At 34.2% G+C, this 16,470-nt stretch overlaps 1 long non-coding RNA gene across 2 annotated transcripts; it reads right to left on the bottom strand.

Annotated features, from left to right (window-relative positions):
- Positions 1-660: 660 nt before the first annotated feature.
- LOC116297466 (uncharacterized) lies at positions 661-16,360 on the bottom strand. 2 transcript variants are annotated; one of them, XR_016121773.1, is made up of 4 exons: positions 16,295-16,360; positions 15,741-15,805; positions 15,483-15,565; positions 661-702 (listed from the first exon to the last, which is right to left on the bottom strand). It is a non-coding gene; the product is annotated as an uncharacterized LOC116297466 (long non-coding RNA). The 2 variants fall into 2 exon arrangements; XR_016121772.1 differs by lacking the exon at positions 661-702 and adding an exon at positions 1,672-1,726.
- Between the last annotated feature and the right edge of the window lie 110 nt (positions 16,361-16,470).

Raw genomic sequence — 16,470 nt, 5'->3', positions numbered from 1 at the left:
CAGCTCATTTTTCACAAGTTAGTAGCCTAGAAACTTCGTTATTTTAGTCTTCGCAAACCAGTCTTGATAATCACATACACTTTATGGATGTCTGAATAGTAGAAGATAATATAGGTAAGTTGTAGTGCTTGGGAACGAGGTTATTCGTCTGAATAACCTGATGTCTGAATACTGCCTTAAGTCTATTGATCACATCACTCTAAGATATACATCACTGTTGTACTGTAAAACCTATGGGTAGTGGGGCATGGTTATCTTAGAAGTCTCCTAATTGCACTAATCTTCACAGTGTAAAGGCTGGCTTGCCATCAAGGTACTCTCACGAGTCTGTAGGGGGTCAGAAGTCTGATATCCTTATCAACAGTCTTCATCATCAGAGCAGCCACCTGGTTGTGGTTTCATAAGATGGCTCTTGTCGGGACAGTAAGTACTGCCTGGTCGTGGTCTACCGGGGGTAGTGAGACTTGGTGCTGGTGGGACCTCGGGGAGGTATTTTTTTACAAGTCCAAAAAGGGCGTGGAGAGGGTAAAGATGGAATTCATTAAAAAACACAGGAAAACCACTAAGTCCAAAGTTAAACTTTATTTTAACACCACACCACACAAGAAAGACAAAGTTGAAAATTTTCTAAGTCTCTAAATTCCCTAATTCAAAGAATTCTTACCTTCAAAAATCCTAAGTGCCATCATCCCCTTCTTGACTCTGAAAATCCAAGAAGTCAATGGACATAATTACCCCCCTCGCCTAGTTTGTCCTACTCCCTCCCCCCAGGTTATGTCTTATCCCCTCCCCCCAGGTTGTCTTATCCCCCTCCCCCCAGTTTATGTCTTATCCCCCTCCCCCCAGTTTATGTCTTATCCCCCTCCCCCCAGTTTATGTCTTATCCCCCTCCCCCCAAGTTGTCTTATCCCCCTCCCCCCAGTTTAGATAGCTTCCCCACCCCCCAAAGGAGTTAAACCCAGTTGTGATTGACCATCAATTTTTCTATTTCTTTGACTATCTTTTATCGAGCAAAAACAAGTTTTCCTCTGTGTCAGTTTCAAAGGTCCAATGTTTCCTCATTAAGTCATACTGTCCTTTTTAACCATTTCGACTTTTCTTTAATGTTGTACTGACACTTTCCAAACTCTGTCCTTATAATCAAAGTGCAGCAGCTTCAAAATCATTATTTTGTACACAATTTAGAGTGAATTTACTTCAAACCAAAATTATAAACATTTTGAGAAATCACTGGAAAAATTATAGTACATGAATTGAAGTTATTGTTGCGTAAATAATTTGATATAAAATGTGTAAGAGTGCCAAATTTACATTGTCTTAGGGTTGGTTTGAGCATTAAGTAAAATCACTCCACTTGTTCTGGTCGATTACAACTGGGTTTAACTCCAAGAAATAAAGTATGAACAACAGACAACTTGAGTGTGTGTGATGAGGTGATCATTCGTTTGAGGCATGCTGGCAAGAAATTTTGAATAAACTAAAAAAAATTGGGTTTTTTTGGGAGGGGGGGGGGGGGGGGAATAATCCAACTTGAAGAAGTAGTCTACTGCTACTCTTTTCTTTGATTGTGCTTTATTTCTCATTTATCTCCCCATTATTTCTAGTAACCATTGTCAATATCTTTAAAGACTGGTTATAGACCAATTACAACAGTAATGTATGTATGGACCATTGCAATGAGTTTTTGAACCTCTTCCAAAGGGTGAGTAACATGATGCCTGATAAACTGAAAGGATGGATGGGGTAAAAAATAAATAAAGGATGAAAAACGGAAATGTTGGAGGTCTTTCCAAGGAAAGGAAAAATAAGATATGATGGCCCATTTAGGTCTTGAACTGCGTGACTTGCAGCATGCCTCAAACGAATGATGTGGTGTGGTGCATAACCCTCCCCATTTTTTCATTATTTTATTGCTCAATAGTTAAAGACATCAAATTGTAAAAGTCAAGGGAAATAAAGCTAAAATGCTGGTAAATGCACCTTATTAATGTAAGTTAGGAAACAGCCAACTTTCATAAACTTGTGAAATAAACTTGATATCAAATTAATATTAATATTGTATTAGTAGCTTGAGATTTTTTCCTTTCAGTGTTCCAAAAATATATGGTTCATGGTCTTTTCCTCACATTTGAATGAAATAAACTTAATATTAAATCAATATTAATATTAGAAGCTTGAGATTTTTTCCTTTCAGTGTTCCAAAAATAAATGGTTCATGGTCTTTTCCTCACATTTTCACCCCCCCCCCTCCCCACCCCGTAAAGGATGGATCATATCCTGAATAAAATCTTGAACACTTTCAAAGGATGTCAATAATTTTTAAACTTTAAGACTGAAGTATAGTACCCAAAAACCTGAGATTACTTGATATATCGTATATATTTCACAAGTTTATGAAAGCACTCACAATTCTTAAAAAATGGCAGAATATGAACAGGAAAGTATGGTAAAATATTGGTGTGTTAGATATTATTTTTCAAATAGGTTGATCACTTCCGTCAGTGTTATTTGGATGTCCATTTAAAAATCGTGGAAAATTTCAATTACATGCCGAGAATGATTCAAGTTATTATGACAAGCCAATTACCAATTTATGCAACAAATCTGCATGACGTAGGCATCTTACAATTTTGAACAGTCATTAAGGTAAGACATGACTTTGAAATTTACCCAAGTCAAATGTTTTCCAAACTACAAAAATAGGCTCTCAAGGATAGCACGTGGCTACTGCAAATGTTTACATGTATGAAGTTGAACTGGTCTCGAGGGAAATAGTTTTGTTTTCCCGAGAGTCTCGATGTTTCCTCCCCTTTACCCTGTCATTTGTTACACATATTCCAGCCTGCAACTTGTTTGTCATTTCAGGATTTCATTAAATTCAACCTAAACAGGCTTGCTTCAATTCTTACCTTCAAATTGTTCCTTTAAGAGTAACTATTCTTAAATATGTTTGGGAAATCATTACATCACTAGAAATGCATTAATAATGAATTAACATGTCACCCTGACAACACTCAAGTTGTAAAGGAATAATGACACTACCATCACAAAACTTACCGGTAATTCACTTTCATTGTAAGATTTTCTATGTTTTAATGTGACATTTGCATGAAGACCTCATAAAAATAGTAAGACAATTGGTGCTAATTAACTGAACAAACAAAAATGTCGAGGGATTCTGGAAGTGGTAGTCAAATGATGCCATTATGCAAACATTCTATAGAGATTTTGCACCATCACATGATGGCAGCCATGTTAGGTGGCAGGAACAATATATATCAGTAATCGTTTTACATGTGAAAGAATGTAATTCCCAAGAGCAAAGGGATTTTATTGTTCTACCATCTAACCACAGGCAGTCCAAGCTATATTATGGGTGCTGGCATGTGATGGTACAAAGCCTCTATTCAAAACTGTTAAGTCTGTAAATGAATACAAAAATTAAAAAGTCTTAGCTGGAAGCACACCAGAAGCAATATTATTAAGCAATTTCTTTGTCAAATTCTAACACATTTATTTCTCTCACATATTGCAAAGACCAGTATAAGTCAAGGGCTAATTGTTAATAATAATACTAATAATAAATGATGTAACTGTTTTATCGGTTGTAGAGAGAAAGAGGCATGTATAGTGCATTTAGAGAATTAATGTAATTAGTAACCATTTATGAATGGTCCTCTGTTAGAAGCTTGCATTTTGTTAACCTTCTAGAAATTGAGAGAGGACAATGGATTGCAAATAGACGTTCTAATTGCCCTAATTCACTATGACGTCACATCAAAGCAATCTATTGTTTAAACGCAAAGGATCATGGTCGTCGGAGGGGGTCAAATCAACGCAAATTCACTGAAAATTGTTCTAAAACCTGTATCAATCCACGAAGAGAAGTAGAATAGCCAGCAAACGCTCAGAATATTTTTTAGTATATATCAACACATATTATATCTGAAAACCAGGCCATTTTATATTAAACTGCTTCACTAGGAGCAAATTTTGTTGAATTCTCTATTGGATTTGGCGATTCTATCCCCCATATGAACAAGCAGTGACATCAATGTGAAATAGGGCAATTGGAGGGTCTAATTGGGTCGGAGTGAGGCATGAAGTATTTACTGGATATGCATAATAACAGTACGGTTAGGTGTCATTTTATATTACTGTTGTTAGTACCAATATCTATTACGGTATGACCCCCAAATGTTTGACCACTTCTCATGTATTTACACACTTGATTCACAAGATTTAGATGTCCAGATACAGGACTTAAAATAATGGCCTGTCATAAGACAATGTACAGCATAAATTTTTAGCTTCCTTATCTAAGTATTGTAAGTAACTGACAGTCACAAAATAATTCTTTCAATTAAGTTAACAAAAGGAATGATAAAAAGGATTATTGTAGTGCGGTATCAACATTTAATAAGGGGATTGGAGAATTTGAAATGGGTATTTTGTGTTTTGCAAGACTGAACAAATGTATGGAAAAAAGTAACTCTGGTAGGTGTCATGCTTTAATTCTTACATAATTCTTGTTCATTACATAGATTAATTGCTTCCCTTGGTTCTTATAGTTTTATTTAATGTAATGTTTTTATACATTGTACTTATTAATAATACATACCATACATGACCCTCCCCCCCCCCCCCCCCCATCCCTCCCATTATGACATTATTGTATTACATTGTCTTGATGAATAAATTGCTTCCATTGTTTGGTCCTTATGGCTTTATCTGATGTACGAGATCCAGGTGAGTCACTGATACATGAAGAGTGTAATCTAATGCAAACTTATAATTTCTCTGTAGGGTGTCAAACATAGCTAGATGTATGTAGTCATGGTATATACTCTATACTCTTGCATAAAATTTGAGAAATATAAACCACATCCCGTGTGATTATAGCTGTTCATATCATTGTGCAATAACAATGGAAAAAAGAAGGTTATCATTGTGAATTTAGAATTTCCTCTTTCGTAATAATCCCTTGTGAAAATGGTAATGAACTCAGTAGATTCCATTGTGTAATCTGCTATGAATTATGCAATGTACATTACACATTCTTTGGTCTTATTATGTCATATCATAATTCACTTAGTTATTTGATAACATCATAGTCAAGTGAATGTAAATGTTTAGATTTACACTATTTGGATTTAGTAAGGACTGCATGTGTAGTACATATCAGTACAAATTGATTTAAAATAAATACGAGATGCAAAAGCGGCAACAAGGATAAACTAGAAGTATAGCAGCTTCAACCATGAGTGGCAACAAAACGTCCAAACAACACAACCAACACAAACAAGAATGCGCCACAGTGGACTACAAGCCTATCCTCCATTCAACCCTGCTCAAGAAAGAGCCACAGGTCAGTGTTGGAAAAATTGGATTTATTGGTCAGAGAATCTCTTAATCAGCTATTGTGATTTTGACCCCATTGTAAGGCCTTCTCTTAACTTATAAAATGGAATAGACAAACATTTTTGACACACTACCAGACATGGTTAGCATGAACAACTCGGCAGTCACACATCTAACGAAACACTTTCACCAAAAAGGCAAAATAGTTAGCAGCATATCAAGTTAAACTGTTTTAGTTTTTGTTCTAAAAATCAACAAACAAATAAATATGTTATTAACTCAAGAAAAGGCATTATATAAAGCCTTTTGTCCAAAATGGGCAACACTGGGAACTTTTAAAACTTAGCAAAAAAACTAGATTGATAAATTTAATAAATGTATATAATCTAATATGAATATTATTCTATTATGCTATTATTGTAATTCTAGTAATTTAAATTTATTTTTTACAAACTTTTAGATACATTGTAAGAATGTTTTTTTAGAATCACTGATTGACTTAATCATACACTACTGATATTATATATTAACTGTCCATCTAGTAATGTCCAACCTAGTAATGGTCAATCCAATAATTTAAAATGAAAATCATTTAACCCATTTATTCATAGTTTATACTTAAGCGGACTAAAGTAGCTGATATTTATCAAAACGCAAAGGACAAGCAAAAGAGATCAAGCTACATCTTTTGGCCAAAAGAGAGAATGGCTAAAACCAACATTTACCAGATGATTTTTGCAATTTTATGTAAGGCATTTGCCAAAGCAGCTTCAGTACTAAAGCTTGTACAATCTTCGTAAAAAAATGCTAGAAGAGCAGAAAATCTCTCCAATCATTATCTCGTGCTCCTTCACATAAAACAAAGCTGCAAAACGCTTTCTTCAAACTGATAGTCAATGTTACCATACAATGATATAAATATTAATATGCTATGAGGGAAAAATAGTAGAAGGGACTAGAATGACCATACTGTAATTAATTTTCATATTAATAATTAGTATAAAGTTTTTTTCTTGTTTGTCATGATATCATTCTGATGTTTACTAGAGACATTTCAACAAAGAATGATTTAATTTGAAAATTATCTTCTCGTACAAATTATGTGCATATTTGCTTAATGAAGTGCCCAGAGCAGTCCTTTAAATGGTAAATAGGGCACTCCCCAGGGGTTGATTACCCTAGCTCGTGTTGGTCCCTAAAAACCAAGGGTGCTACTGGTACTGTCTGTGTCAATTATGGGTGCTTCTGGCACTGGATGCTAGGATCATTAAAATACAATAATCATATATCTAAAATTATAGTATAAAGATGTTTCTGAACTCAAAATAATTTACATCTTGACTTTGCTTATCACACATCTTCCTGACACTTGTACAATGTTCAATAGTGAGTTGCATCAAGTTCATCATATTTGGATGACTGTAATATACTTGATACATTCCTGTCTTGTTCTGTGCAATGTTCAATAGTGAGTTGTGTCACGTCCATCATATTTTGATGATTGTAATATACTTGACTCATTCCTGTCTTGTTCTGTATCTTGTAAATGTACAATGTCCAATAGATAGTTGCATCAAGTCTATCTTATTTGGATGACTATAATATATGTGATATATTCTTGTCTTGTTCTGTATCTTGTACAATGTTCAATAGTGAATTACACACAGGTCCGTCATATTTGGAAGATAGTAATATACTTGACACATTCCTGTATCTTGTACAATGTTCAATAGTGAGTTGGATCAAGTTCATCATATCTGGATGCTTGTAATATACTTGACACATTCCTGTCTTGTTTTGTATCTCGTACAATGTTCAATAGTGAATTGCATGAATTATATTTGGATGATTTTAATAAGCTTGACACATTCCTGTCTTGTATCTTGTACAATGTTCAAAAGTAAGCTGGATGATTGTAATATACTGGAAACATTCCTTTCTTGTTCTGTATCTTGTACAATGAGCGATAGTGAATTTCCTTGAAGTCCATCATATATGGATGATTGTAATATACTTGACACATTACTGTCTTGTTCTGCATCTTGTACAATGTTCAATAGTGAATTGCATTAATCCATCATATTTGGGTGATTGTAATATACTTGACATATTCTTGTCTTGTTCTGTTTCTCAAACAATGTTCAATAGTGAATCGCATCAATTCCATCATATTTGGATGATTGTCATATACTTGAAACATTCCTGTCTTGTTCTGTATCTTGTACAATATTTAATAGTGAGTTGCATCAAGTCCATCATATTTGGATGATTGTAATATACTTGACATATTCTTGTCTTGTTCTGTATCTCGTACAATATTCAATAGTGATTAACATCAAGTCCATCATATTTGGATGATTGTCATATACTTGACACATTCCTGGGTTGTTCTGTATCTTGTACAATATTTAATAGTGAGTTGCATCAAGTCCATCATATTTGGATGATTGTAATATACTTGACATATTCTTGTCTTGTTCTGTATCTCGTACAATATTCAATAGTGATTAACATCAAGTCCATCATATTTGGATGATTGTAATATACTTGACACATTCCTGTCTTGTTCTGTATCTTGTACAATGTTCAATAGTGAGTAACATAAAGTCCATCATATTTGGATGATTGTAATATACTTGACACATTCCTGTCTTGTTCTGTATCCAGTACAATGTTCGACAGTGAGCTGCATCAAGTCCAGTATATTTTGTTGATTCTAATATACTTGACACATTCCTGTCTTGTTCTGTATCTTGTACAATGTTCAGTAGTGAGTAACATCAAGTCCATCATATTTGGATGATTGTAATATACTTGACACATTCCTGTCTTGTTCTGTATCTTGTAAATGTACAATGTCCAATAGATAGTTGCATCAAGTCTATCTTATTTGGATGATTCTAATATACTTGACACATTCGTGTCTTGTTCTGTATCTTGTACAATGTTCAATAGTCAGTTGCATCAATCCATCATATTTGGATGATTGCAATATACTTGACACATTCCTGTCTTGTTCTGTGTCTTGTACAATGTTTAATTATGTACTTCAGCAGCTCCATGATATCTGGATGATCACAAGAATGCAATTGCTTAATTTGTAGATAATTTTTTTGTTATGCCAACATATTTTAAAGTATGGTCATTTAGAGAAATAGATTTTTGGGTTTCACATAAACAGATGATTAATATAACAATTTTTTTTGAACTGCATTAAAGTTTAAAAATAAATATAAATGTTTTTAACAAATGCATATAAATATTAATTTATAAAATAATAAGAGAAATTTATCAATTAAAGTTTATCATTTTATAGTGCATCTGCTGCGTCTTTCTGCTCTTGGTCATGTTTAGTTTCATCTCTCATACTGGCTATGGCTTTGCATACAAAGTCTTGTAATTCAGTTTGGCAAAGTCAGGCATGATAACACATTCTTCATACTAGTTTTCCATTTCATTGAAGCTGCAAGATATCAAAGACATTAAAAGCAACTGCATAACACTTCTAGTCAAAACTTTTGCCAGTTACTCGAGGCTTTGTAAGGAATACACTGTATCTTAGTTGTAAAAGGTGTTATGTTTATTGTAAATTAGTAAATTGTTTAGAATCTTCACAGCTAATCATGCTTGATCTTGACGATGGATAGCAGTGCAACTTTGTGATTGAAGGTGGATTGTCCTTCATCTTGAGACAGCCTGGTAGTTCATAAGCCATATCTTGACAGTAGATGGTGTTAAATCTTAGAAACATTTTCAAATATAGTGCCACTTCATGAATTAAATTAGTGGATGGTGGAGTGGATTTCATCTTAGCACATCTTGGAAGTGGATGGCATTGCAATTTAGCACATCTTGGTAGTGGATTGTGTTGCATCTTGGCAAATCTTGGTAGTGGATGGCGTTGTACCTTGACAAATCTTTGTTGTGGATTTAATCTAAGCGCATCTTGGTAGTGGATGGTGCTGTATCATGGCAGTGGACATTGCTCACCTTGTCACAACTGAGAAGAAGTGTTTGAGCAACATCTTGGTAGGGGATGGTGCTGCATCCTGGCAGTAGACATCCCTCCATCTTTTAACATATAAGTAGTGTTTAAGCAACATCTTGGTAGTGGATGGCTTTGCATCCTGACAGTGGACATTACTGCACCTTGCCTCATATTGGCAGTGTTTGAGCAACATCTTAGTAGTGAAGTCTACGCTGCTGCATCTTGTCACATCTAGGTAGTGTTTTAGCAACATCTTTGTAGTGAATGGCGTTGCATCTTGGCAAATCTTGGTAGTGGATGGTGGAGTGGATTTCATCTTAGCACATCTTGGAAGTGGATGATGTTGCATCTTAGCACATCTTGGTAGTGGATGGCATTGCAATTTAGCACATCTTAGTAGTGGATGGCATTGCAATTTAGCACACCTTGGTAGTGGATGGCATTGTAATTTAGCACATCTTGGAAGTGGATGATGTTGAATCTTGGCACATCTTGGTAGTTGATGGCATTGCAACTTAGCACACCTTGGTAGTGGATGGCATCGCAATTTAGCACATCTTGGTAGTGGATGGCATTGCAATTTAGCACATATTGGTAGTGGATGGCATTGCAATTTAGCACATCTTGGTAGTGGATGGCATTGCAATTTCGCACATCTTCAAATGGTAATTGGTGGCGTTGCAATTTAGCACATCTTGGTAGTGGATTGTGTGGCATCTTGGCAAATCTTGGTAGTGGATGGCGTTGCACCTTGGCAAATCTTTGTTGCTGAATCCTGGCAGTGGACATTGCAGCACCTTGACACATCTAGGTAGTGTTTGAACAACATCTTGATAGTGAATGGCGTTGCATCCTAGCAGTGGACATTGCTGCACCCTGACACATCTAGGTAGTGTTTGAGCAACATCTTGGCAGTGGATGGTGTTACATCTTGGCAAATCTTGGTAGTGGATGGTGGAATGGATTTCATCTAAGCACATCTTGGAAATGGATGATGTTGCATCTTAGCACATCTTGGTAGTGGATGGCATTGCAATTTAGCACATCTTGGAAGTGGATGGCATTGCAATTTAGCACATCTTGGCAGTGGATGGCATTGCAATTTAGCACATCTTGGCAGTGGATGGCATTGCAATTTAGCACATCTTGGTGGTGGATGGCATCGCAATTTAGCACATCTTGGTAGTGGATGGTGTTGAATCTTGGCAAATCTTGGTAGTAGATGGCGTTGCATCTCGGCAAATTATGGTAGTGGATGGCGTTGCACCTTGGCAAATCTTTGTTGTGGATTTAATCTAAGCACATCTTGGTATTGGATGGTGGAATGGATTTCATCTAAGCACATCTTGGAAGTAATTGATTGTGCATCTTAGTACATCTTGGTAGTGGATGGCGTTGCACCTTGGCAAATCTTTGTTGTGGATTTAATATAAGCGCATCTTGGTAGTGGATGGTGGAATGGATTTCATCTAAGCACATCTTGGACGTAATTGATGGTGTATCTTAGTACATCTTGGCAGTGGATGGCGTTGCAATTTTGCACATCTTGGTAGTTGGTGGCATTGCAATTGAGCACATCTTGGTAATGGATGATGTTGCATGTTGGCACATCTTAGCAGTGGATGGTGTTGCCGCTTGGCAAATCTTGGTAGTGGATGGTGGAGTGGATTTCATCTCAGCACATCTTGGAAGTGGATGATGTTGCATCTTAGCACATCTTGACAGTGGATGGCGTTGCAATTTAGCACATCTTGGTAGCTGATGACACAGCAACTCAGCACATATAGGCCGGGGATGGTGTTGCATCTTGGAAGTGGATAGAATTGCATCCTGGCAGTGGACATCAAAACTTTTCATGAGGAAAAGCAGAACACCTCATGATTTAGTTATACAAATGACAGGCAGTCCGGAGTTTCCAAACCACTGTCTTGTTAGAGATCGAAAGAGAATGAATGAATTGGGGAAATTCCTTTTTGTACTTAGAAAATAAAATTGTGATGAGCATACAAAGAAATTTGGTGGAAACAAAGAGGTCAAGCAAGTTGGTAATGGTGATGTTTTATTGTTATAGTGATTTCACATGCCAAAGATCATGTAGCAGTCAATTAAGAAAAGAAATATCGGTGCCATATATGAAAAAGCGGTTGAGTGAAGATTAAGGTAAAACCTAAACCTTCAATGTCCTCAGCAAAGGCAAAACAATGGAAATGAGCAATGTCACACCTCTACTTCTTCAGAAGATAATTTAGAGCACAACAACAAAACTGCTCAAATTAAAGGACTAAAGAATTAGTCATAATGAGAATGACTGTGCACAGCATACCTTTATCAAGGATTTGTGCAGTTGAAGAAGTACCATAAAGTATTATAAATAAAATGAATTATTGAAAAAATACCATAAAAAATGTTTAACCTTTAAAATAGTAATTATTGAAAAATAACTAAAATTTATATAGAAAAAGGACAGTACCTTGTAGTAATCTTTTTCACATTTAATATTTTTAGTAAATGTTTTAGTTGAAACAAATTAAGAGATGTATGTTAATAGAGCAACGCATTGTTAGGATTATTAAAAGCTATGATGTAAAGCAAAGACTTTTTGATTCTAACCTTTGTTAAAAGAAATTTATATTTTAGGTTTTTTCTTTGGGCATGTTGAGATCATAGTACTAATATAACATGTACATACTAAAGAATGTTAACTTTGTCAAAATTTATTCAAGCCAAAAACATTTGTGCTGTTTGAAATCATAAATTTAATAAATATTGAAGCATAAACTATAAAACAGGGTTTGTGCTTGACTCAATTCAATAGGTCATTAAGTAGTATATTAGATTTGAATTCACAATTTCTTTAAAAAAAATATCATGAAAACTTCAATCAGTGATATTTTCCTGCTATTTTGCCAATTTCTATTACTACTAGATTATTGAATATCCTTTTCTTTAACTACCTATTCACACATTCATTTGCAATTTTCAAGGGGAGAATTGAGGGACAATATTCTTCTCTAAATACCATTTCAAATACACTTGGAGATTGAAAAGTAGCACAAACCCAGTATTATATACTTTAGTCTAAATTTTATTTGTTATTTTACCTGTCTTAAACATTTTAAAGTACATTTCAGCAGTTCTTAAAGCACAATAACACAACTGGATCTACTGTCACACCAAAGTCTAAATTAACTATTTGACAAAAGTTCTGCCAATCATTAGTCTGTTAACCTGGAGGATGCTCTAAGAGTACAATGATAGCCATGTTTGTCTTTCATTATTGCACAACGATATGAACAGTTCTAATCACATGGGATATGTTTCACATTTCTCATATGTCATGCAAGACTATAGAGTATATACCTTTACTACATACACCTAGCTGTGTTTGACACCCTACAGAGATATTATAAGTTTGCATTAGATTACACTCTTCATGTATCAGTGACTCACCTGGATCTTGTACATCAAATATAACCATTAGGACCAATGGAAGCAATTCATCAAGATAATGTAATATAAATGATATAATAATGGAAGGGATGGGGTGGGGGTCATACACTGTTATTTAAGCATGACTCCTACATGTGTAACAATTTTGTGTGATTTTGTACTGACACTAATCAAAGTCGGACCAAAAACACAGATTTGAACTTGTCATTGGGAAGTAAACTACAATAGCTTGTTACTAAACATACATTTATGATTGCACTAGTTATATTTGACAACTTCAAAGTTTCAAACAACTTTGACCATCAATACGTCAAGATGTCAGTATGTAATTATTGCTTGAGAAGTGGTCAGACATTTGTAATAGATAATACGCTGGTACTAACAAACAGTAAATATAATATGGCATCTAATTGTACTGTTGTTATGCATATCCAGTAAATACTCCAGTAAAGACCTCCTGATCTGCCACTTTTTACTGTGAGGAAAATATGCTGCTTGACTACTACTGGGGCCATATAGATAAGTTTAACCAGTCATTTCCAATTTCCATCAAGTGCCCCTTTAAACTGATAGAATTTCCCTAAAACATTTGTGTATAGTGTTTGTTTAAAGAAGTGTAAGTAATTCCTGAAAATGTACTAGCCCTTGGTAAATATACTGGTCAAAAACAATTTACCAAACATGCTCGCCTTGACACTAATTCTAATACCCTGATGATGGATTTTTGCTTGAAAGCTTAGTTCCTCAATGCAATCCTACATGTATTTTCCGAATTATTATCAAGCCAAGCAGGATGGTTGGTTGGAAGTTGTGAGAGAAATGAAATTCATGTGATTGTTCAATTTTTAATTCAGTTGCTTAACCGTAACTGCTTCTAGCATACCTCTTAAAGTGACTGTTGCTCTTGTCTTGTATAACTCTAAAAATGTGACCAATTATTAATGTTTCATTGCAATATCTATTACAAAGGGGGTGAACGTCAGAATATGACATTTTTTCTGTGTTTAGTTCCAGTTCTGAGGTGCAATGATCAACGCAATGCTTAATGTTCAAGGATAAAAATGGAAAACTAAACCATGCAGCTGTATTTTCTGTTTTACACAAAACAAATATTGTTATCTTCCTAAAAAAAAAATATATATATATATTTTACTTGTTAATGCTCTATTAGCATACTGAGCTGATAGCGATATATCATTAAATTTTTACAACATCAAATATGACTGTTATAAAATAAGTAAATATTCCAATGAAATTGAATTTTCCAAAAACTATTCTCAATCACTTGAAAATTTTAACTGGTGAATGTTCTATTTGGTTTACATTAGGTAAAGAAACATATAATTTTAATATCAATCTTATGAATGTTAATAATTGGAAACTTACCTCAACACCCTGGATATGCATTTAAGGATACAAACCATTATTAAAATGAACAATTCAATTGTCACACTTGTTTACCCACCCATAAAACAAACCAGAAAAATAAAGAATCTTACTAACTTCTTTTTATGGATTTGGACAGTTCCTAATAACTTTAAATACTCAGAAACTAAATGGTAAGAGTGTGCTAATAAACAACAAAAACCAGGCAAACTGACTGTTAATTACATTGTGGACGAACTGGCCACTGGCGGCAAATTAACCGAATACCACATTGACTACCAGTAGTTATTCAAAGATTTGCTGGAAAATGACTCTGGTGCATTTCAGAAAGATGAATGTCTAAACTGGAGCTTACTGTCTTTGGTTAAGCATTTCTCTTGATTAGGATGAAAAGTATTATTCACTGCCGAAAAGTAATAATTATCACTTATCTATTTTAATTATTCTTTCTTTCTTTTTGTTTTCATTGAAACATTATTGTCTGCCAAAAACTGATTACCTCAAGGAGGATAAAATGAACTTTGAATAAAATCATCAATATCTATTTTTCTCCTTGTCAAAACATAATAAAATGTTTACCAATAGTTTGAAAACAAGTTCTTCTCAGAAAAAAATAGAAAATCTATTCTAACTTTAGTTTTACTTATTTATTATTTTTCTTTCTTTTAAGTAAAATCGTTGCATATAGAGATAAAAACCTGAAAGTAAGCAAATCTGAGCTTTGAATGAAATATTCCTGATTGGTGCCGAAAGAAAAAAAAATGAAAAAAGTATGGTGTTTTAAGGCACTAAAACTTTCCACTTTCCTTCCTCTTCCTGCTCATTTGTCAAAAGGTTGAAAAGAATTGTTTAATTGAAAATAAATGATTGTTACCCAAAGACTTTCCTGTTCAAAATTTCTGATTATTTATGAGGTAAAAATATTGCATTTCCAGAAAACAAATCATTTCTATGTAGATGTTCAGAAAATTCCAAGACTTGACTCCATGTAAGTACAAGTAGTAAAAATGTTGGTCATTCTTAATTTTATAAATTTCCCTGCTTATGGATTTGAAAAAATAACATCTCCACAATTCCAGGTTCTTGTAAAGCAGAAAATAGTTGACAGTTATTAACAAATTGCATGCTTTTCTTGTAATTAGATAGAACCATTTTCAACCTTCTGGAAACACACTTGATACTAAAATTCTGATTTCTTATTTGTTAGGCACTGCTTTTTATATACACAGATACATTAAGTTAGGTGCATTTACCCAGCCGATAGGGGATGGAGTAGAAATATGATCAAATTACTTACAAAATTTGAATAAAATATGAACTGTTATCAATGGTTCTTCCCATAAACTGTATAGTGAGACTTTTCATTGCTTGCTTTATAAGCTGTTGAACATCAAATAAAATAAAATAATAAACATATAATTCTATAGAAAAAAAAAACCAATGAAAGATGGGGGGAAATATGTCAACAACCATTTCAATTATTCAAATGGTGCTAAAAGCACAGGCAAAAGTGATAAAGAGAATAAAAGATGAAAAAATTAAATTTAAAATATACCTTTTAAAAAGGAGGAAATGGAGTTGACGAAGTTGGAGGAATTACAACTTTCTGAGAAAAGTGGGCTGTTAAAAAAACAAATAAAAAAATGATTTAGGCATACTAATTATTACCATCATACGAATAAAGATTAAAGTGGAATGATAAAACATATTTTATACGTTTTTTTTTACATTTCTGTTTAAAGAAAACTTCTCCATTCAGTCTGTTACGTCAAACAATGTCTGAGGGGGGAGGGGAGGGGTGGAAAGCGTACAGTTCAACATTTAGTTTTTAATTCCTTTTTAAAAGAAAGAAAAACCAAAAGACTTCAAAAAATGTAAAGGAAGGTAATGCAAAATATTTGAATGGCAAATAGAATTAAATGAAAGAAAGTAGTCCGGATGTTTTTAAGCTTTTTTGTAACACGTGCAAACTCACCACACGCTCGATAAACTTCGTCTTTTTTTTCGACGAAAAACAACAGAAAGCAACAAATTTACTATTCAAAGGGAATAAAATACATTTAACTCTAAACTTTATGGGATTTTATAGGTTGTTTAAGCAGTTCTTACCGTCTGAGCGTCCATTTTCTTCGTAATTCATATCTTCATTCATATTCGCCATGTTTTTCTTGTTCGTGATACCCGAGTTGCATTGTGGGTCACCTGAAAATGTCACTGGAAAGTAGAGAACTGGGAACGATAACACGGATAAGGACTGCGGATATTGGAGTGAAAGATTGTTGGTC

The sequence above is a fragment of the Actinia tenebrosa genome, unplaced genomic scaffold, assembly GCF_029948245.1.
Source record: "Actinia tenebrosa isolate PJP-AT-01 unplaced genomic scaffold, QUT_ActTen_1.0 PGA_scaffold7__59_contigs__length_16204524, whole genome shotgun sequence".
In the NCBI taxonomy this organism is placed as follows: Eukaryota; Metazoa; Cnidaria; class Anthozoa; order Actiniaria; family Actiniidae; genus Actinia; species Actinia tenebrosa.
This window is presented reverse-complemented; position numbering and strand designations above follow the sequence as displayed.